General features: G+C 37.9%; 1 pseudogene; it reads left to right on the plus strand.

The window, feature by feature from the left end:
* The window catches only part of LOC127129717 (transcription elongation factor SPT6 homolog), a 40,092-nt pseudogene extending 19,850 nt beyond the window's left edge, over positions 1-20,242 (plus strand).
* The last annotated feature ends 1,770 nt before the right edge of the window (positions 20,243-22,012 follow it).

A 22,012-nucleotide genomic window follows, 5' to 3' on the forward strand; every position in this document is an offset into this window, starting at 1 on the left:
TGTCTCCTTTTCTTTGTAAGAATGTCCTTCATGAACTTGGCATACCGTGGCATTTGTTCTAATGCATCAGCAAATGGAATGTTGATTTGAAGCTGCTTGAAGATGTCCATAAACCGTGCATAGTGTCTAGCGTTATCCTTCTTTGATGGTGCGTGCGGATATGGTAGATGTTGAACTGGAATGACATTCACTCCTTTGTCTCCTTTTTTCTTATTTCTTGGTTCGATTTCCTTATTCATTTCCGCTTCACACCGCTGCTCTTCCATCAGTTGTTGGTTCTGCTGTTTTCGCGGCGCGAAGGGAGATCGCGGCGCGAACTGAGCAGTTTCTACCACTTTCTTCTTCCCACAAGCCACATCCTCATTTTCCATCACAGCATCCATATCATTCTCAACTGTAATTTCCTCACCTTTTTTACTTGTCAACTCTCTACCGCTTCTAGTAAAAATTGCTTTGCAATGCTCCTTTGGATTAGTTTGAGTATTAGCGGAGAAAGAAGATCCTGCAGTTTGTTCCGACAGTTGTTTCGCAAGTTGACCTATTTGATTTTCCAAATTCTTGATTGCTGCTTCATTACTCTTCTGATTTGCCATGGAAGCTTGCATGAATTGTTGAAGAGTGTCCTCTAGCTTGGAATTTCCTCCTTGCGATTGTTGGCCTTGAGAATTAGGGTGTTGATAAGGACTTTGCTGCTGAAAATTTTGATTGTTGAACCTTGTTGGTTGGTAACCTTGATTGTTCCTTTGATAGCCTTGATTTTGATTGTTCACATAACTCACTTCTTCTAGCGGAGGGCAAAAACCAGTAGGATGATCTCCTTGGCATAACTCGCAACATGCTACTTGATGTCGAACTTGAGAACTTTGAATCTCCTTCATTTGCTGTGGAAGCTTGGCCATTTGTTGAGTGAGAAGCTCCACTTGTTGAGAGAGTAACTTGTTTTGAGCAAGGATGGCATCATTGGTATTTAATTCAAGAACTCCCGGTTTACGTTGTGAAGGACTACGGTCATGTTGACTTTGACGATCATTGAGTGCCATCCGGTCAATAATAACGTTAGCTTCTTCCGCAGTTTTTGACATAAGAGAGCCACCCGCGGTAGCATCCAAAAGTGTTCTGTGAGTTGATTGGAGCCCATTTAGAAAAATATGGATTTGAGTGAGCTCATCAAAACCATGACCCTTGCATTTTCTCAACATTGACTTGAATCTTTCCCAAGCCTCATTTAAAGACTCGTTGCTTCCTTGAGTGAATACCGCAATAGCCGTTTTGGCTTCCATGAATCGGGATTGAGGGAAATATCTTTCTAAGAACTTTTCTTCTAACAAATTCCAATCCGTCATAACTCTTGCTGCTTGATCAAGGTACCACTCTTTTGCCTTTCCCACTAAGGAGTGTGGGAACATCCTCTTGAATAATGCTTCTTCACCCGCTTCATCAATTCCCGTCGAACCCGCAATCTCATAGAATTTGATGAGATAGGAGTACGGATCTTCATGATCCATTCCGGTGAATGGATTTGCATAGAGAAGTTGGAGGATTCCGGTCTTCATCTCCGTATTTCTTCCTCCACGGGCAAATTGAGCATTCCTTCTTGGACTATTAGCGGACATTTCGGTACGATTGTCATCCGCCATGTTTCCTTTACAAGCCTCTACAACCACTTCTTCGATTTGAACAAGTGCGGAAGTAGATGCTTCTTCTCTCTGGTTCCTCTCTTCGGCTAGTTTCCTTCTTCTTCGTGTTTTGCTATTGAGCTTCCGAAGTGTTCTTTCAATTTCAGGATCGAATTGAAGTTGCTCCTCAGTTGCTTTTCCTCGCATGCACTAGAATCTTCAAAACTAACAAACCAAGTGAAACAAAAGAGGGATAACAATAAAAGTAACAAAACTTAAAACAATGAATTATTGCAATGCTTGTAATATCGACACCAATCCCCGGCAACGGCGCCAATTTGTTGAAAGAGTATATCTTTGGCAAATATTTTTGTATCGTATCCACAGAGATTGGGTAATATTACCGCCGTTCTATAATTCAAATGTTATAAGTTAAGAAAGTAACAGGGTTGTTTTGTTTGGAGAAATATTTTGTGAGTGAAAGTTAACAAAGACTATTAAGTGGTTTTGGACAATTATAAAAGCTTGGCAAGATTGGAGTTCACTATTTCAAATATCTATGATTCCCTATGATAAATAATTAGATTCAAGATTATTGATGATGTTCAAATATCCTCTCAAAGTCATTTATGTCTAAATGAAATCGTGATAATTACTATATTGATCCTTAGACGATCTCTCCACCTAACTATCAATATAGCAACCTTTAATGTTCAATATCAACGAATAGTAATGAATAAGTCTATCTCTACAACTTATTCACTACTTGAAAATCTGTTTTATGTCTAAACTCGAGTAATCTCTCTCGACAACTACTCAAATCTGGTTTTCAACTTAAGGCAAAAACAGTAATCAATACATCAACAATCTCTATCTCATATATAAATCAAAGTGAATACATAGATAGATGAGAATAGCTACTACCTGCAATCTTGACAAAAGGGAGTTTAGCTCCTCATCACCATTGTTACAAAGCAGAAGGTTTTTAGAAGAAAAACTCTGTTTTTCTCTATTACAAAAGCTCTCTAGAACAATGTATGAATGATAGTCAATAATGTTTCCATCCCCTAGGTTAATGTATTTTGTCTCTACCAAAAAAGGTTGACATTTCCCTAATTGGACATTGTCATCTAAAGCAGAAAAGCAATTCCAAGGCAGACCCAAAATGGCAAAAACAGCTGGCCTTCAAAACAGCACTTTTGACCCAAAAATCAGTTTGCTGGATTCGCAGGGTTCGCGGGGCGAACTTTGTTCGCGGGGCGAACTGGTCCTGTCATGCAGTTCGCGGGGCGAACTTTGTTCGCGGGGCGAACTGAAGCTGCCTCAGTTTCCTTGTTTTGCAAGCTTCATCCAAAATCTTCCATATTATGATGCTGCAATCCAAAGCTTTCTCATCCAAAAATTCTACAAAACTAACAAATATGTGAAATAACTATTCAAAACAAAATAAATTAAACCTAATTGCATTTATACAAAATAGTGAGAATAAAAGTGTGTAATTACATCAAAACTTGGTAAAAGGGACCAATAAAATGGTATAAAAAGTAGTACTAATTGGTCCCTAACAACTCTCCCCAACTTAGCATTTTGTTTGTCCCTAAACAAAAGTTCCCACCCTTACAATCAAAGCAATGACACAAAAGATTGAAACAAGGATTTACCAAGAACATTCAAATGGTTCAAAAGTGTTTGGCATTTTCTCAATTCACCTATCTCAATTCTAGACAAAATATGAATAAGGGAAATGGTAAAGTGCAAAAATCATTCCAAGGAATTCAAAGCCATATATGTCAGAATTGAATCAAGCTTACACACACATCATAATAATGATGAATAACATGAAGGGTTACTTTCACTCATCCAAGCAATTAAATCAACAACAACTCAAATCATGCGGTTATCACAACAAGTACCAAATCATGTGAAAAATGAGAATCAAGAGGTCTTTCAAAGGTTGTAATGTGGCTTAGGTTACAAGAAAGGATATGATTAAGACAATTCAACCAAATTGCCTATCCTAAGGGAGCATTCCCAAAGATTCACTCTACACAATTTCCCTTTCTTTGATCCCTATCTTTTTCTTTTTCTTTTTCTTTTCAAATCCACACAACCATGAGCATTTCCTTTGCTTTTCTTTTTCTAATTTTTTCTATGCTCTATGGTTTCAAGGGTGATTTCTTTTTCTTGTTTCTTTTCATATTTTTACCCTTTCATAGAAACTCACTTTTCCAAGTTTCTAATCAACTTTTCACTTTACTCTCCCCAACTTTAGATTCCAAAACCAAATTTATTCAATAATGCTCCCTACTTAGACATAAGCAAAAGGCAAAATTTTGCAAACAACTCGGTTTGAGGTTTCAACTGATACGAAAGAAATTAGGATTCATTTATTCCACAATTTTCAATTGATTTTACAATGATCAATCAAATGAATCCTAAATTAAGCTCAAAGGGGGTTAACTAAGGATTATTCCTCACAAGGTTAGTTGATTCAAACTTTTTGGTCAAGTGGTTTTTCTCACAAACAATGCCTCTATCATTTTCAAAAATTTCACACAAAAATGGATTGATGCATGATTTAGCATGATAAGAATGAGTTAAAACAATGCTCGGTTTCCCGCTTTTTAGTGTACAATGGAAAGTCTCCTCACAACTGGCTAAGTTCTATTTTGATTCAAAAATGACATATACTTCAATGAATTTATGACATGGAATTTGCACACACCATCAAACTACTCATGTTAAGTCAAGAAAGCGATAAAGTGTACCTTGAAATGCCGACACTAATTCTTATCATCACCACTCGAAGTGTCCTATGCTTCTTTCTTTGCGATCATTTCTCGGTTGCTTAAAGCTTGACTTATGAGTAAGAACAATTAAACAAAAATGTTGGCAAACCAATATTTGATTAAAACACACTTAAATTTCAAAAAGTATTCATGCAATTATCAAGATACACTCTAAAATTCAACAAACTCCTCAATCTTCCTTCAACTCATCGCCATGGTTTACACCACCTCCTGCACCCCCAAAAAAAAAATTGGCTTGCCCTCAGGCCACTTAGCATAATCAACAAAATCCTCTTAGGAAGGGAATGGAGAGGGGAAGTTTTGAAATTTGGAGGTTTGGACGTGGAGTAGCGAGGTTGTTGAAAGAATCTCCTAAGTTCGTGAAAATAGGAATGAAACGAAAATGACATGAAACAAAAGTTTTTTTTTTTTTTTTTTTCAGTTCGCGGGGCGAACTTTGTTCGTGGGGCGAACTGAAGGAAATTTCAAAAAAAAATTAGTTCTGTTATTTACTGTTCGCGGGGCGAACTTTGTTCGCGGCGCGAACTGAAGCTGTGAATTCAGTTCGCGGGGCGAACTGTAAAAACCAGAACCCAATTTTTTTCAAAATTTAACACAGCAAAAACTCACACAGCAGAAAAAAAATTAAAATACGGACTTACAACGTTGGGTTGCCTCCCAACAAGCGCTTTGTTTAACGTCGTTTGAGCTTGACGGTCCACTGATTAGCCCGGTTTAAATAGAGACACGACATCCACATCACGATTTATGTCGCCACCATGGTAAACTTTGAGTCTTTGACCATTTACGGTCCAACTCTCTTGTGACTTTGGATCCTCGATTACAATGGCTCCACAATTCCGTACTTCCTTGACAACGAACGGTCCTGACCCTTTTGGCTTCAGCTTACCCGGTAATAACTTGAACCTTGATTTGAAAAGCAGTACCATTTGTCCGACATGAAACTCCTTGCGACGGGCCTTTCCATCATGGTATTTTTCTTCAATTGCATCATTTCGGAATGAATCATGTTTGTCATGCGGATGCTTCATAGCTTTAAAAAGATTAAAGGTCACCTCTTCGTCTTGCACTCTCACCTTCATTAGTCCATCATCTACGTCAATCATCATCCGAGCTGTTTTCATAAAAGGTCTTCCAAGAATTAGGGGCACATCACGGTCCTCATCCATCTCCACTATTACGAAATCTACCGGAAACAAGAATTTGTCCACCTTCACTAACATGTCTTTAGCAATTCCGTATGGTAAAGTGGTAGACTTGTCGGCTAGTTGTAAAGTCATTCTCGTCGATTTAATCTCAACATTCCCTAATCTTTTAACAATGGAGAAAGGGATTAAATTTATACTAGAGCCCAAGTCAATCAAACCATTTCCAGTGTATGTGCTTCCAATGGTCACCGGTAGAACAACCCGGCCCGGATCGGACTCCTTCCTTGGGAGAGTCTTTTGGATGATAGCACTACACCGTGCATCAAGTAGTATGGTCTCGTCTTCCACGTGTCTCCTTTTCTTTGTAAGAATGTCCTTCATGAACTTGGCATACCGTGGCATTTGTTCTAATGCATCAGCAAATGGAATGTTGATTTGAAGCTGCTTGAAGATGTCCATAAACCGTGCATAGTGTCTAGCGTTATCCTTCTTTGATGGTGCGTGCGGATATGGTAGATGTTGAACTGGAATGACATTCACTCCTTTGTCTCCTTTTTTCTTATTTCTTGGTTCGATTTCCTTATTCATTTCCGCTTCACACCGCTGCTCTTCCATCAGTTGTTGGTTCTGCTGTTTTCGCGGCGCGAAGGGAGATCGCGGCGCGAACTGAGCAGTTTCTACCACTTTCTTCTTCCCACAAGCCACATCCTCATTTTCCATCACAGCATCCATATCATTCTCAACTGTAATTTCCTCACCTTTTTTACTTGTCAACTCTCTACCGCTTCTAGTAAAAATTGCTTTGCAATGCTCCTTTGGATTAGTTTGAGTATTAGCGGAGAAAGAAGATCCTGCAGTTTGTTCCGACAGTTGTTTCGCAAGTTGACCTATTTGATTTTCCAAATTCTTGATTGCTGCTTCATTACTCTTCTGATTTGCCATGGAAGCTTGCATGAATTGTTGAAGAGTGTCCTCTAGCTTGGAATTTCCTCCTTGCGATTGTTGGCCTTGAGAATTGGGGTGTTGATAAGGACTTTGCTGCTGAAAATTTTGATTGTTGAACCTTGTTGGTTGGTAACCTTGATTGTTCCTTTGATAGCCTTGATTTTGATTGTTCACATAGCTCACTTCTTCTAGCGGAGGGCAAAAACCAGTAGGATGATCTCCTTGGCATAACTCGCAACATGCTACTTGATGTCGAACTTGAGAACTTTGAATCTCCTTCATTTGCTGTGGAAGCTTGGCCATTTGTTGAGTGAGAAGCTCCACTTGTTGAGAGAGTAACTTGTTTTGAGCAAGGATGGCATCATTGGTATTTAATTCAAGAACTCCCGGTTTACGTTGTGAAGGACTACGGTCATGTTGACTTTGACGATCATTGAGTGCCATCCGGTCAATAATAACGTTAGCTTCTTCCGCAGTTTTTGACATAAGAGAGCCACCCGCGGTAGCATCCAAAAGTGTTCTGTGAGTTGATTGGAGCCCATTTAGAAAAATATGGATTTGAGTGAGCTCATCAAAACCATGACCCTTGCATTTTCTCAACATTGACTTGAATCTTTCCCAAGCCTCATTTAAAGACTCGTTGCTTCCTTGAGTGAATACCGCAATAGCCGTTTTGGCTTCCATGAATCGGGATTGAGGGAAATATCTTTCTAAGAACTTTTCTTCTAACAAATTCCAATCCGTCATAACTCTTGCTGCTTGATCAAGGTACCACTCTTTTGCCTTTCCCACTAAGGAGTGTGGGAACATCCTCTTGAATAATGCTTCTTCACCCGCTTCATCAATTCCCGTCGAACCCGCAATCTCATAGAATTTGATGAGATGGGAGTACGGATCTTCATGATCCATTCCGGTGAATGGATTTGCATAGAGAAGTTGGAGGATTCCGGTCTTCATCTCCGTATTTCTTCCTCCACGGGCAAATTGAGCATTCCTTCTTGGACTATTAGCGGACATTTCGGTACGATTGTCATCCGCCATGTTTCCTTTACAAGCCTCTACAACCACTTCTTCGATTTGAACAAGTGCGGAAGTAGATGCTTCTTCTCTCTGGTTCCTCTCTTCGGCTAGTTTCCTTCTTCTTCGTGTTTTGCTATTGAGCTTCCGAAGTGTTCTTTCAATTTCAGGATCGAATTGAAGTTGCTCCTCAGTTGCTTTTCCTCGCATGCACTAGAATCTTCAAAACTAACAAACCAAGTGAAACAAAAGAGGGATAACAATAAAAGTAACAAAACTTAAAACAATGAATTATTGCAATGCTTGTAATATCGACACCAATCCCCGGCAACGGCGCCAATTTGTTGAAAGAGTATATCTTTGGCAAATATTTTTGTATCGTATCCACAGAGATTGGGTAATATTACCGCCGTTCTATAATTCAAATGTTATAAGTTAAGAAAGTAACAGGGTTGTTTTGTTTGGAGAAATATTTTGTGAGTGAAAGTTAACAAAGACTATTAAGTGGTTTTGGACAATTATAAAAGCTTGGCAAGATTGGAGTTCACTATTTCAAATATCTATGATTCCCTATGATAAATAATTAGATTCAAGATTATTGATGATGTTCAAATATCCTCTCAAAGTCATTTATGTCTAAATGAAATCGTGATAATTACTATATTGATCCTTAGACGATCTCTCCACCTAACTATCAATATAGCAACCTTTAATGTTCAATATCAACGAATAGTAATGAATAAGTCTATCTCTACAACTTATTCACTACTTGAAAATCTGTTTTATGTCTAAACTCGAGTAATCTCTCTCGACAACTACTCAAATCTGGTTTTCAACTTAAGGCAAAAACAGTAATCAATACATCAACAATCTCTATCTCATATATAAATCAAAGTGAATACATAGATAGATGAGAATAGCTACTACCTGCAATCTTGACAAAAGGGAGTTTAGCTCCTCATCACCATTGTTACAAAGCAGAAGGTTTTTAGAAGAAAAACTCTGTTTTTCTCTATTACAAAAGCTCTCTAGAACAATGTATGAATGATAGTCAATAATGTTTCCATCCCCTAGGTTAATGTATTTTGTCTCTACCAAAAAAGGTTGACATTTCCCTAATTGGACATTGTCATCTAAAGCAGAAAAGCAATTCCAAGGCAGACCCAAAATGGCAAAAACAGCTGGCCTTCAAAACAGCACTTTTGACCCAAAAATCAGTTTGCTGGATTCGCAGGGTTCGCGGGGCGAACTTTGTTCGCGGGGCGAACTGGTCCTGTCATGCAGTTCGCGGGGCGAACTTTGTTCGCGGGGCGAACTGAAGCTGCCTCAGTTTCCTTGTTTTGCAAGCTTCATCCAAAATCTTCCATATTATGATGCTGCAATCCAAAGCTTTCTCATCCAAAAATTCTACAAAACTAACAAATATGTGAAATAACTATTCAAAACAAAATAAATTAAACCTAATTGCATTTATACAAAATAGTGAGAATAAAAGTGTGTAATTACATCAAAACTTGGTAAAAGGGACCAATAAAATGGTATAAAAAGTAGTACTAATTGGTCCCTAACAATGTGTCATCAACGGAGGAATCGACGACAACACATCTTAAATGAATTAGTCATCCATGGTGCAAGACCAACTCAACAATATATGGCATGGTTTAAGGTCGGTAACAACGCAATAATTTCTGTCTGAGCCACGATATTTGATTGATCCACGCCAACTAGCTTTGTCATCGTACGCCCAACAACAAGTCCCCGTCCAACACCAATGTCAAACCACCCAAGCCCAACAACCAACCCCACACCATCAACCTACCACATACACCCAACAACCAAACATCCAACTTCGCAACCCATTCATGCCATCCACCCAACAACCAAACACCCAACGTCGCAATCCATTCATGTCACCCACCCAACCACAAAACCAAGAATCAAACCATACCCACCAACAACCATACGCTTCAACCACAATCGTCTATAGCCTAAATGATTCATATGGATCACTTCATCATAGCCCCCCCCCCCCCACCAATGACCACTCAAACATCCCATCACCAAAACACACAACCATTTTGTAACTATAGTACACCCTAAGAACCATTACTTCGTTTCCAAAATGATTCAATGTCCCAATTCGGGCAACTATACCGTCCACAATCCACCCAACCCCATCGACCTAACTACAATGACATGTGCACCGAACTCCATTACGGAAGCGTCGTTGGCCAGAGCCCTCTGGATATTAGGAACAAATGATGACACATCTATCAAATACCGCTGAAACTTCCGTCGAACCTTCACACCAACCATCATTCGATCACGTCAGCACGCAAAGATCCCAAACACCTCAAGAAAATCGCAGGAGACTTTGAAGACAAACTAACGCACCTGGATGTGGAACAAGGGGACGATTCGATCGGATCGGTCATTAAATTTTTGTCAATCCCATGTAACATTTATTATATCATGAATACATTTTTTTAACATTATATTTAATTATTTAATAAAAAAAATTTAAAATTAAATTAAAAAAAATTAATACAAAGTGTATGCGTCAGATGAATTGTCGCATACACCACATGCCAAATGCATGCGCCAGAGGCATTGACGCCTCTTCATGAGGCATCCAATGCATGCGCCACTCAAACTGGCGCCTCCTCTTAAAAGAAAATGGATGTGCCTCTTCATCAGGCTCATCTGTTTTGAAAGGTGGTATTTTAATTTTTTTTAAATGATTATTTTATATTTATTTTAAAATATTGATTATTTTAAAAAAATTGAATACTGATAGGTGACGAATAATATAAATTAATTTTACCGTATTGTCCATTTTCTCATAATTAAACCAAAAGAGATTAGAATAAATGCGTAGATTTGAAAGTGACAAGTGAGGGAATTTTAAATAAATTTAAAATTTGATTAAGTAATAAAATAATAATAATAATAAAAAAGATATAATGATTGAAGGTGTAAATAATAAAAAAAAAGATATAATCATTTAATGCGTTAGATTTGATTTAAAGCGTATAAATAGAAGAAGGTTTGCAATTGTGTTGGTGAGTGAAGAGAGTATTCACATTCAGTTGAGACAAAATCAAATTCAATGGAAGAAGATAGATTACGAGTTGTTGAAAGAAATGGAAGAACTGAAAAATAGAAACATCTTCTCGATGAAGATGATTATGAGTTGTTGTTGGAGAATCATAATCAAACCTGCAAAAAATTCAAACTACTTAAAAACAATGCTCAACACAATCAAGGTATGTTAAAACCTAAAAATAGCTTCTGAATTTCAATTTGCTAAAACCTAAAAATAGCTTCTGATTTGATTCAAGGTAGGAGCTACCAATTGACAAGGATGATATTGTCAGATATTTGGAACTTCATCATCTGCAAAAGCTAGATGTTAGTATTATTTATTTGCTCCTTCAGGTTTATAGTTTACATCACCTTAGTTTCTTAATATGGACTTTTTATTGTCTTTTAGTGTCTGAAAACTACGCCGAATTTCCTCTTAGTCAGATTCGTAAAAACAATAATATGCGGAAGCATAAAAACACACACACAATTGATAACGGAGTTCGGCCAAGTATGCCTACGTCTCCGGGCTGCTGCAGACCTTTTACTGAAAAGAGAAAAATACACTGTGTTTACAAACACTCAAAAGTTTCTCTCACCCACAACCCAATTACACCCAAGAGTTTCTCTCACAGAAATTTTTCTCACACTAGAAAATTTCTCTAACTCTCAAATTACAATTTTTCTGTCAAATGCAAATGTATTCATTGCCTTGAGAAGAATTGAATTTTCCTACAACTTCAATGAGTATTTATAGGATTCATGTGGTATACCTCATGTCCATGCAAAGTGACCTTTGTGATTTTCTCTTCACCAAAAACAATGTTCCAAATTCAAAGTTACTATTCTCTTGGTCAAAATTCAAAGTTACTATTCTCTTGGTCAAAATTCAAAGTTACTATGCTCTTGGTCAAAATTCAAAGTCACTATTCTCTTGGTCAAAATTCAAAGTTACTATTCTTTTGTTGACTGCCATTGAAAAATAGAGGGTGGAATAGTATGGCTAGAAATGTAGGCATGTGGATCTAACAATCTCCCACTTGAAGACTGACTTCAGTCGGTCTTCACACCTCGATCATGCAGCAGCCTCTCCTGCATATTATTCTAGCAGGCCAACTGAAGTTGAGCACAACTTCAGTTTGTCAATGGTCACCACCTTTGTCAACATGTCTGCTGGATTCTTGCTTCCTAAGATCTTCCTTAATGTTAGTACCTCATCCTCAATCAGAGATCTGATGAAGTGATAACGGAGATCAATGTGCTTCGTTCGAGAGTGAAATGCTGAATTCTTTGCCAGATGTATTGCACTCTGACTATCACTGTACAAGACATTATCCTCTTGGATGAAACCCAACTCTGTTAACAATCCCTGAAGCCATATCAATTCTTTGCTAGCTTCTGTTACTGCGACATATTCAGCCTCTGTAGTGGATAGAGCAACAATCTTTTGTATCCGCGACATCCAACTAACAGCACTAGTACCAACAGTAAATATGTAACCAGTGGTGCTTCTTCGGTGATCAACTTCACCTGCAAAGTCTGCATCTACGTAGCCTTGTACTTTTAAATTACCTTTACTAAAGCACAAACACTTCTCCTTAGTGCCTCGTAGATATCTCAAAATCCATTTCACAGCTTCCCAATGAGCTTTACCTGGATTTGACATAAACCTGCTTACAACTCCCACTGCATGGCCAATGTCTGGCCTCGTGCAGACCATCGCGTACATCAAACTTCCTATGGCTGAAGCATATGGAATCTTAGCCATTAATTCCTTATCTTCCTCTGTCTTAGGGGACTGATCCTTTGATAGACGAAAATGACTAGCCAAAGGTGTGCTAACCGGTTTGGCGTTGTCCATGTTGAATCTCTGCAAAACACGGTTGATGTACTCTGTCTGAGATAACTGCAAGGTTCCCTTTTGCTTATCTCTCGTGATTTGCATTCCAAGGATCTTCTTCGCTGGACCTAAATCTTTCATGTCAAATTCTTTTGACAATTGTTTCTTCAAATTTCTGATCTCGGTCATATCTGGACCTGCTACTAACATATCATCGACATAAAGTAGCAAAATGATATAACTAGAGTTATATCTCTTGAAGAAACAACAGTGGTCAGCATTGCACTTCTTGAAACCTTCCTTGTGCATGAAGCTCTCAAACTTCATATACCACTGCCTTGGAGCTTGCTTTAGGCCATACAAGCTCTTCTTTAATCTGCACACCATATTCTTTTTCTCTGAGAAACCTTCTGGTTGGTGCATATAGATCTCCTCATCTAGGTCTCCGTGAAGAAATGCAGTCTTCACGTCCAACTGCTCCAAGTAGAGCTCTTCACTGGCAACAATACTTAACACAGACCTGATAGTATTGAGCTTCACAACTGGTGCGAAAATCTCGGTGTAATCGACTCCTTCCTTTTGCTGGAATCCTTTTACAACAAGTCGAGCTTTATATCTTTTAGAGCCATCATGCTCCTGCTTCACTCGATACACCCATTTGTTGTGAAGTGCCTTCTTTCCCATAGGTAACTCTTCTAGTTCCCATGTTTGATTTGAGATCAAAGACTTCATCTCGTCTTTCATGGCAAGCTCCCACTTGTTCGCATCTACTGTCTGACATGCTTCTGCATAGTCTTCAGGTTCTCCTCCATCTGTCAACAACATGTAGCTCATGTATTTCCTGTTAGGTACAGGAACTCGAGAAGACCTCCTTAACTCCGGAGCTGGAGTAGAATGCTCTGTTCTGTCAGACTGCTGCACATTGCCTGGTTCAGTTGATTCTTCTGGCTGAGGACTATCAATTGTGGGTCTTTCAAGGACATCGTCCACATCTGCATAAACTGGCCCACTTGGTTCTGAGTTGTTGGCACCTGTATCATGCTTGTCCTTGTACATTACCCTCTCATTGAAGATCACATCTCTACTGCGGATCATCTTTCTGTTCTCGTCATCCCAAAGACGGTAACCAAACTCATCTTCACCGTAACCAATGAAAGTACACTTCTTTGATTTGGGATCAAGCTTGTTCCGGCCTTGATCGCTGATGTGTACATATGCTGTACAGCCGAAAATTCTAAGATGTGAGAGTTTTACCTCTTTTCCGCTCCATACCTCTTCTGGTAGTCTATGTTCCAATGGCACTGATGGACCCCGGTTGATCAAGTAAGCTGCTGTGTTGACTGTTTCTGCCCAGAAATGCTTTGGAAGACCTGATTGCACACGCATGCTTCTGGCTCTTTCAGTCAATGTTCGGTTCATGCGCTCAGCTATACCATTGTGTTGAGGCGTACCTGGCACGGTCCTCTCTATTCTGATCCCATGCCCATAGCAAAACTTCTTGAATCTGGTGTCTTCATATTCACCACCATTGTCGGTTCTGAGCTTTTTGATCTTCAACCCTGTCTCATTCTCCACCATGGCTTTCCATATCTTGAAAGCTTCAAATACTTCAGATTTATGTTTCAGAAAGTATACCCATACCTTTCTGGAGTGGTCGTCAATAAAAGTCACAAAGTATCGTTTTCCACCAATGGATGAGACTGTCGTTGGACCCCAAACATCAGAGTGAACGAGCTCGAGTCTCTCCTTCTTTGGCTTCCTTCCGTTTGTCTGAAAGCTAACTCTCTTCTGCTTTCCAAATATACAGTCTTCACACATGTCAATTTCTACTGACTGAAGACCTGGAAGTTTGCCCTTCGAGTGCATTACCTTCATCCCTTTCTCACTCATATGGCCAAGTCTCTGGTGCCATAGGTTGGGATTTCCACTTGCTGCAACCGAAATAAGATGACATTCTCCTGCCGTCTTGTAAAGAGTACCACTCTTTTTACCGCGAGCTATCGTCATTGCACCCTTTGAAATTTTCCACTGATCTCCGTGGAAGATTGTTGTGTAACCGTCACTGGCCAACTGGCCTACTGAGATTAAGTTCTTTGTCAGGTCGGGGATATGTCTGACATTCTTCAGCTCCCAAACAGACCCGTTCAACATGATCTTCACTACACCTTTTCCTACAATCTCACAAGATTGTTCATTACCAAGGTAAACTTTACCAAGGTTTCCAGGGACATAATTCTCGATGAGTTCTTTCTGCGAAGTTGCGTGAAAGGATGCTCCAGAGTCTAACACCCACGACTCTTCCTTGTTCTCCAAAGAGCATATTAATGCATCACCTCCTCTTGAGGTTGAAGCAACGTTTGCCTCATCTTTCGCCTCATGTCTCTTTGGTGCACTCCTGCACTGGTTTTTATAGTGTCCCGTCTTCCCACAATTCCAACACTCAATAGTCTTTGAGTTGTTAGAACTATGATGATTTCTGGACTTGGATCGCCTTTCTTTTGATTTTCCGCGTCCGCTTCCTTTGGTTGAACTCCTTCCTCTTGACTCTGTATGCAATACTGAAGAGGTTGATGATTCACCCGACTCTCTCCGTCGGATCTCCTCACTGAGAACCAAATCACGAACATCATCAAATTTTAACTTGTTGCTTCCCGATGAGCTACTCACAGCTGTGACAGTAGCATTCCAACTTTCTGGTAGGGAAGACAAGAGTATCAAAGCCCGTACTTCATCATCAAAGTCGATTCCAACTGAACTCAACTGGGTTGTGACTGTGCTGAGTTCATTTAGATGTTGCGCCGTTGATGCACCTTCTGCCATCCGTAAGTTGAACAACCGCCTCATCAAATGAACTTTGTTTGAGGCCGATGGCTTTTCGTACATGTTAGAAAGGGCCTTCATAAGACCGGCCGTAGTCTTTTCTTTGGCAATGTTGAAGGCAACATTACGAGATAACGTCAATCGAATGACTCCAAGAGCCTTTCTATCAAGAAGTTTCCAGTCATCTTCTTTCATATCTGCTGGTTTACTCGTGAGAGGTTGATGCATGCTTTTCTGATACAAATAATCCTCTATTTGCATCTTCCAAAAGCTGAAGTCCGCACCGTCGAACTTTTCGATTTTCACTTTTCCTTCGTCTGCCGCCATAGTTCCTACTCGAACCTGACTCCTCTGGATCGCCTATGATAATTTATGCAAACCACCGAAAAAATTGGTAATGCTGACCAATTTTCACTATTCACGAAAAACACTAATCACAAAGTTACTACTCACATGAATAGTACTTTCCTCAAAAACAATTATTCGGCCGAACCAACCAGCTCTGATGCCAGTTGTCTGAAAACTACGCCGAATTTCCTCTTAGTCAGATTCGTAAAAACAATAATATGCGGAAGCATAAAAACACACACACAATTGATAACGGAGTTCGGCCAAGTATGCCTACGTCTCCGGGCTGCTGCAGACCTTTTACTGAAAAGAGAAAAATACACTGTGTTTACAAACACTCAAAAGTTTCTCTCACCCACAACCCAATTACACCCAAGAGTTTCTCTCACAGAAATTTTTCTCACACTAGAAAATTTCTCTAACTCTCAAATTACAATTTTTCTGTCAAATGCAAATGTATTCATTGCCTTGAGAAGAATTGAATTTTCCTACAACTTCAATGAGTATTTATAGGATTCATGTGGTATACCTCATGTCCATGCAAAGTGACCTTTGTGATTTTCTCTTCACCAAAAACAATGTTCCAAATTCAAAGTTACTATTCTCTTGGTCAAAATTCAAAGTTACTATTCTCTTGGTCAAAATTCAAAGTTACTATGCTCTTGGTCAAAATTCAAAGTCACTATTCTCTTGGTCAAAATTCAAAGTTACTATTCTTTTGTTGACTGCCATTGAAAAATAGAGGGTGGAATAGTATGGCTAGAAATGTAGGCATGTGGATCTAACATTTAGATCCCTTTTATTGCCATGTATCGGAAGGAGGAGTGTTTAAGCTTATTGAAAGACCTTGAGCGACCTGAAGCTGGTGAAGATGATAATTGGAATAAGAATAACAATACACCTACTCTAAAATGGCACAAGGTCTTTTATGATTTATTTTTCTGCCTTTTAATTTTTTATTATATTGTTTGATGATACTGATGATAACATGATAAAAGCACTTCAAATTGATTCCTTGTGCATTTTTTAGATACTTTGGACTCTACAGGACCTGCACAGGAAGTGGTTGCTTCTTCAGAAGCGGAAGAGTGTCCTCCAATTATACTACAATAAACAGTTTGAAGAAGAGTCACGCCGTGTATGTGGGGAAACAAGACGAAACTTGAATAGGAAATTGTTTGAATCAGTTATGAGATCACTGAAGGAGGCAGAATCAGAGAGGGAGGTTGATGATGTTGACTGCAAGTTCAACTTGCATTTCCCATCAGGTGAAGCTGGTGTTGATGAAGGCAGTACAAAAGGCCGAAACGGAAGTCAATGTATAGCACTTTCAATAAGGCGGGTCTGTGGGAGGTTGCAAGCAGGTTTGGGTGTAGTTCTGAACAAATTGGATCATGTTTATCTCTTGTTCATCTGGTAAGTATGTCTGAATTTAGAATTGTTATTTGTTTTGACCATAAACTAAAGGCTTTGTTTTGTCTGCCCTCTTCTACAGCATGAGTTGGAAGATCCAAAGGAAACACCAGAAGAGGTGGCTTCAAACTTCACTAGTGCTATGTACGATACACCTGAAGAAGTACTTAAATGTGCTAGGCACATGGTATGTATCTGTAACTTTGTTCATAATCATTATAATGTCTCCTTTGTTTGATCATTTGTTTATTTGGTTCCAGGAAGCTGTGGAGACAACTTGTGAGCCTAGCATAAAGAAACATGTTCGTAGATACTTTACTGACCATGCGGTGGTGTCAACCTCTCCTACCGCCGATGGTAATATGACCATAGATTCGTTCCATCAGTTTTCTGGGGTGAATTGGCTGCGAGAGAAGCCTTTGTTTAAATTTGAGGATGCCCAATGGCTCCTTATACAAAAGGCAGAAGAAGAAAAACTCATTCAAGTTTCTATTAAGCTTCCTGATGAGTATCTTAACAAATTAATAGACCAATTCAACGAGTATTTTGTTAGTGATAGTGTTAGCATATCTGCTCAACTGTGAAATGAACAGAGGAAGCTCATACTGCATGATGCAATTTTTTCGATTTCTTTTACCATCAATGGAAAATGAAGCAAGAGGCGTCCTAGCAAGCAAAGCAAAGCATTGGGTGCTTATGGAGTATGGGAAGGCCTTATGCAATAAGGTTTCTGTGGGGCCTTATCAACAGAAGGAAAATGATCTTAGCTTGGATAATGAGGCTGCTCCTAGGGTTATGGCCTGCTCTTCGGGCTCTGGTAAGCCACAGACAACTTTTGTTATGTTAGATTCATCTGGAGAAGTGCAAGATGTGCTATACACCAAGTCGCTTACTTTAAGGTCACAGAATGTCAATGACCAACAAAGGAAGAAGAATGACGAGAAACGTGTGTTGAAGTTTATGACAGATCACCAACCACATGTTGTAGTATTAGGAGCAGCTAACATGTCTTGCACTCGCTTGAAAGAAGACATATATGAGGTTATATCTTGTTTTTTACGTTTAAATCTATATTTTGGTAAATTATTGAAGCAATTCCTGTACCTATAATACTATGAATGCTTATTTCTGTTCCACTTTCAATCACCTTACCGAACATGGAAACGATATTGATCAGTTGTCAGTCTTATTCCTATTCGTGTTTTCATCTGTTCCTTCCAATCTATCTTTCACTAAGTAGTTTGGTTTACCTAACAAACCTGAATATTCCCAAACACTTCAGTATTGGATTTTAAAATGACTTTTAGTACATGTTTACTTTTTGCTGTTAAGCTGTAGAAAATGGCATGGTCATGGTGTCCTCAGTTGGAATTATGATTATTTTTTGCATACAACATGTCTTACTTTTTGCCTCCGCCTCCCTGGAAAAAGACTTCGGCTGCTGTGTTATATTGTGGGTCTCATCTGTTGGTTTCTGATTTTTCTATCAGGTTATTTTTAAGATGGTCGAGGAAAATCCTAGAGATGTTGTGTTGGCATGAAATGGACAGGCTCAGCATTGTGTATGGCAATGAATCTCTGCCCCGTCTTTATGAAAATTCTCTAATTTCTTCTGAACAACTTCCTTTGCAGCAGCTAGGCGATTATTGTTTTTGGTATATGCTTCCATCATCACCATCTAATGAATCCTACAGCTTATCCTGTTTTTGTTGCTTTGACAGGTATAGTGAGGCGGGCTGTTGCTCTTGGAAGATATCTCCAGAACCCATTGGCAATGGTTGCAACACTATGTGGGCCCAGAAAGGAAATATTGTCCTGGAAGCTGAGCCCTTTGGAGAGTTATCTCAACCTGGATGATAAAATTGGGATGGTTGAGCAGGTTATGGTAGATGTGACCAATCAGGTTGGCTTAGACATTAATTTAGCAACAACTCACGAATGGTTATTTGCTCCGTTACAATTTATTTCGGGGCTTGGTCCACGGAAGGCTGCATCCTTGCAGAGATAGCTAGTTAGAGCTGGCTCAATTTATACCCGGAAGAACTTTTTGACAGAGCACCAACTTGGTAAAAAAGTGTTTGTCAATTCGGTTGGTTTCTTGCGTGTCCGGCGAAGTTGAGAGCAGCCAATTTATTGATTTATTCTTGCTCAGGAGTTGGCCAGAGGAGTTGCTCAGGAGGAAGATGGCACAGGTGATGCAAATGATGACGATGATGCTCTACAGATGGCCATAGAACACGTGAGAGATCGACCTAGTTATTTGAAAAACCTCGATGTTGAGGAATATGCTGTTGGAAAACTTCGTCAAGACAAAATTAAAACTTTCTATGATATAAAAAGAGAATTGATTCAAGGGTTTCAGGATTGGCGTAAGCAATATGAAGAACCAAGTCAGGATGAGGAGTTTTATATGATTTCAGGTGAGACTGAGGAGACTCTCGCTGATGGTAAAATGGTCCAGGTTACAGTTCGCCGAGTTCAAGCCCAGCAAGCAATACGCGGACTTGAATCCTTATGAAAGAAGACTTTGCAGATGACTGGAGAGATATAATTGAGTTATCTGATAGGCTACATGAAGGTGACATGCTCACTTGTAAAATCAAGTCAATCCAAAAGAACAGGTATCAAGTCTTCCTTGTTTGTAAAGAAAGTCAATTGAGAAGTGATTGGCTACGTACCAACCAGAATTTTGATCCCTATTACCATGACCAGAGCTCCTTGCCGAGTGAGCAAGACAAAACTCAGAAAGAAAAGGAGAGTGCGGAAAAGTATTTCAAGCCAAGGATGATTTTTCATCCACAGTTTAAGAACATCACGGACGATGAAGCAATTGAGGTTGCTTCTTAGTAACTATGTTGTATTGACCAATTTTTAGAATCAATATTTTACAAAGTTGTGATTTAATGACTGGTTATGTGCATGCTTAACTTTACCTCTATCTTTATGCAGTTTTTCAAAGACACATTGATGATCCACAAAAATGATTCAGCACCTTCCATTAGATATAGATGCAATGGTATCAATGTGAAACCCTGCAATTGGTGGCTCATCAAGGGCCATATGTGGGTAGTGGTCAGTACCATTTATAATTTCATATAGAAAACACTACTATTTTGATAGCATATACTGTAGTTATTATTGTGAATGGTCATATTAGATACAACAATTTATTTGATTACTATAAACGCTTGATTCTTGAAATGTGCTCTAACTCTACTGATCCTCAATGTCTAATTTTGTTTTTTGTCTGTAAAAAAAACACACTATCTTTCATTTTTCTGTAAACTAATCTGCTCTATTTCTAATGAGCTTTAAAGTTTAACTTAAATTCTTTTGTATAGAAAAAAAACATACACTTTATTTGTCATTATAATAAACATCATTCATTTTTTTAATCCATACATGACGTTAGTCTTTCGAAAGCCATTTTTATGGTATTAGTGATTAGTCTGATTTTTCATTTCACAATTTCTTCCACTTCATATTTTTATATTTTAAATTTAAAAAAAACAAACTGAGTTTTTTAACCAACTTTTAAGGGTTACTAAGGGCCTGTTTGATTCACTTTTTAAAAACTGTTTTTTTCTTTTCAAAAATTTAGAAACTAAAAAAATTGTTTGGTTTATTTTTTTAAAACTTGTTTTGTGAAACTGTTTCAGTTTTAATTGTTTTTAAAATTAAAAAACAAAAACTACTCAATTATGTTTTGGTTTTCACTTTTCAATATTTTTATGTATATTTTAGAAATACAAAAACACGGAGAAAACAACCAATTTTCATTAATGGCAATATTGTAAATAATTAACTTAGTTTTTTTTACAACAAAAACACAAAACACAATTATATTGATTTGTTCCATATATAGTTAACTTACAATATTACAATAGATCTGAATAAATTATTTCAATTTTTCTTCTATATATTACATGCATTATTAAATTATATAATAATATAATATAGTATTAATATTAAGTTGACAATAATAACACTTAAAAATTTGAATTAATTTTTAAATTTGTGTCAATTACACAATTATAAATTTTTATTTTATTTTAATAATTATTAATCTGTTCATATAAATAAAAATACTATTTTAGCTGACATATATTTTATTAAAATTTAAAAGTATATAAACTGTATTTTAAAAAATAGGTCTCACGTATTGTTAATTAATTTTTTTTCAAAAATAATATTTAGGTTAATCATAATTTTAGTCCTTTTATGTTAGCGGATTCACGAAACTCATTTTTATATTTCAACTTCAAATAATTTTGATTTCTCTTAGATTTTTGTACCTAAAATTAATGATATATATTGAACATGTGACTCTATTGACAAGAGAGTGGTGAATTGTGGAGATTTGATATTTTTTAAAAACAAAATCATTTTAAAAATTAAAATTTAAAAATATTTTATAAAAACTCTGCAGGAATTCAAAGTAAAGAAGTTAAGTGAAAAATTAAAAAGATAAACGAAGAGAAATAACACCGAAAATGATAGAGGTTCAGTCTAATGAAGTGACATACTTCTCTCTCCAAGAATTGATCTTAAGAGTATCCATTATTCTTGAGAGCTTTTAGAAGGTTATGCTTACAAACCCCTTATACAGAAAAATGAAGTTGCAAACTAATTTCCAATCATACAACGAACCAGGCTTGAAAAGAGAAGCAATTAATCTTCTCTTCTCACCGAGACTTTACACGGGTAGATCTTGAACCAATACGGATTTTACATAAGCTGACCACGAATTGAACCAAGATCTTTATCGGACTGATCTCAAATCAATGGAGTATTTACACTAGGTTGAATTAAGAAACCTAGAGTAATTTTACACCAGGCCAGATCTCGAATCAATAGAACTTTTAATCGGGTTGTGCTCAATAGATTATAAAAAAAATATTTTTTATTAATTTTAATAAAAGTTTTTTCATGTTATGTTATATTTTTTAAAAATCAGATTATAAAATAGAT

This window comes from Lathyrus oleraceus, chromosome 3 (assembly GCF_024323335.1).
Source record: "Lathyrus oleraceus cultivar Zhongwan6 chromosome 3, CAAS_Psat_ZW6_1.0, whole genome shotgun sequence".
Classification (NCBI taxonomy): domain Eukaryota; kingdom Viridiplantae; phylum Streptophyta; class Magnoliopsida; order Fabales; family Fabaceae; genus Lathyrus; species Lathyrus oleraceus.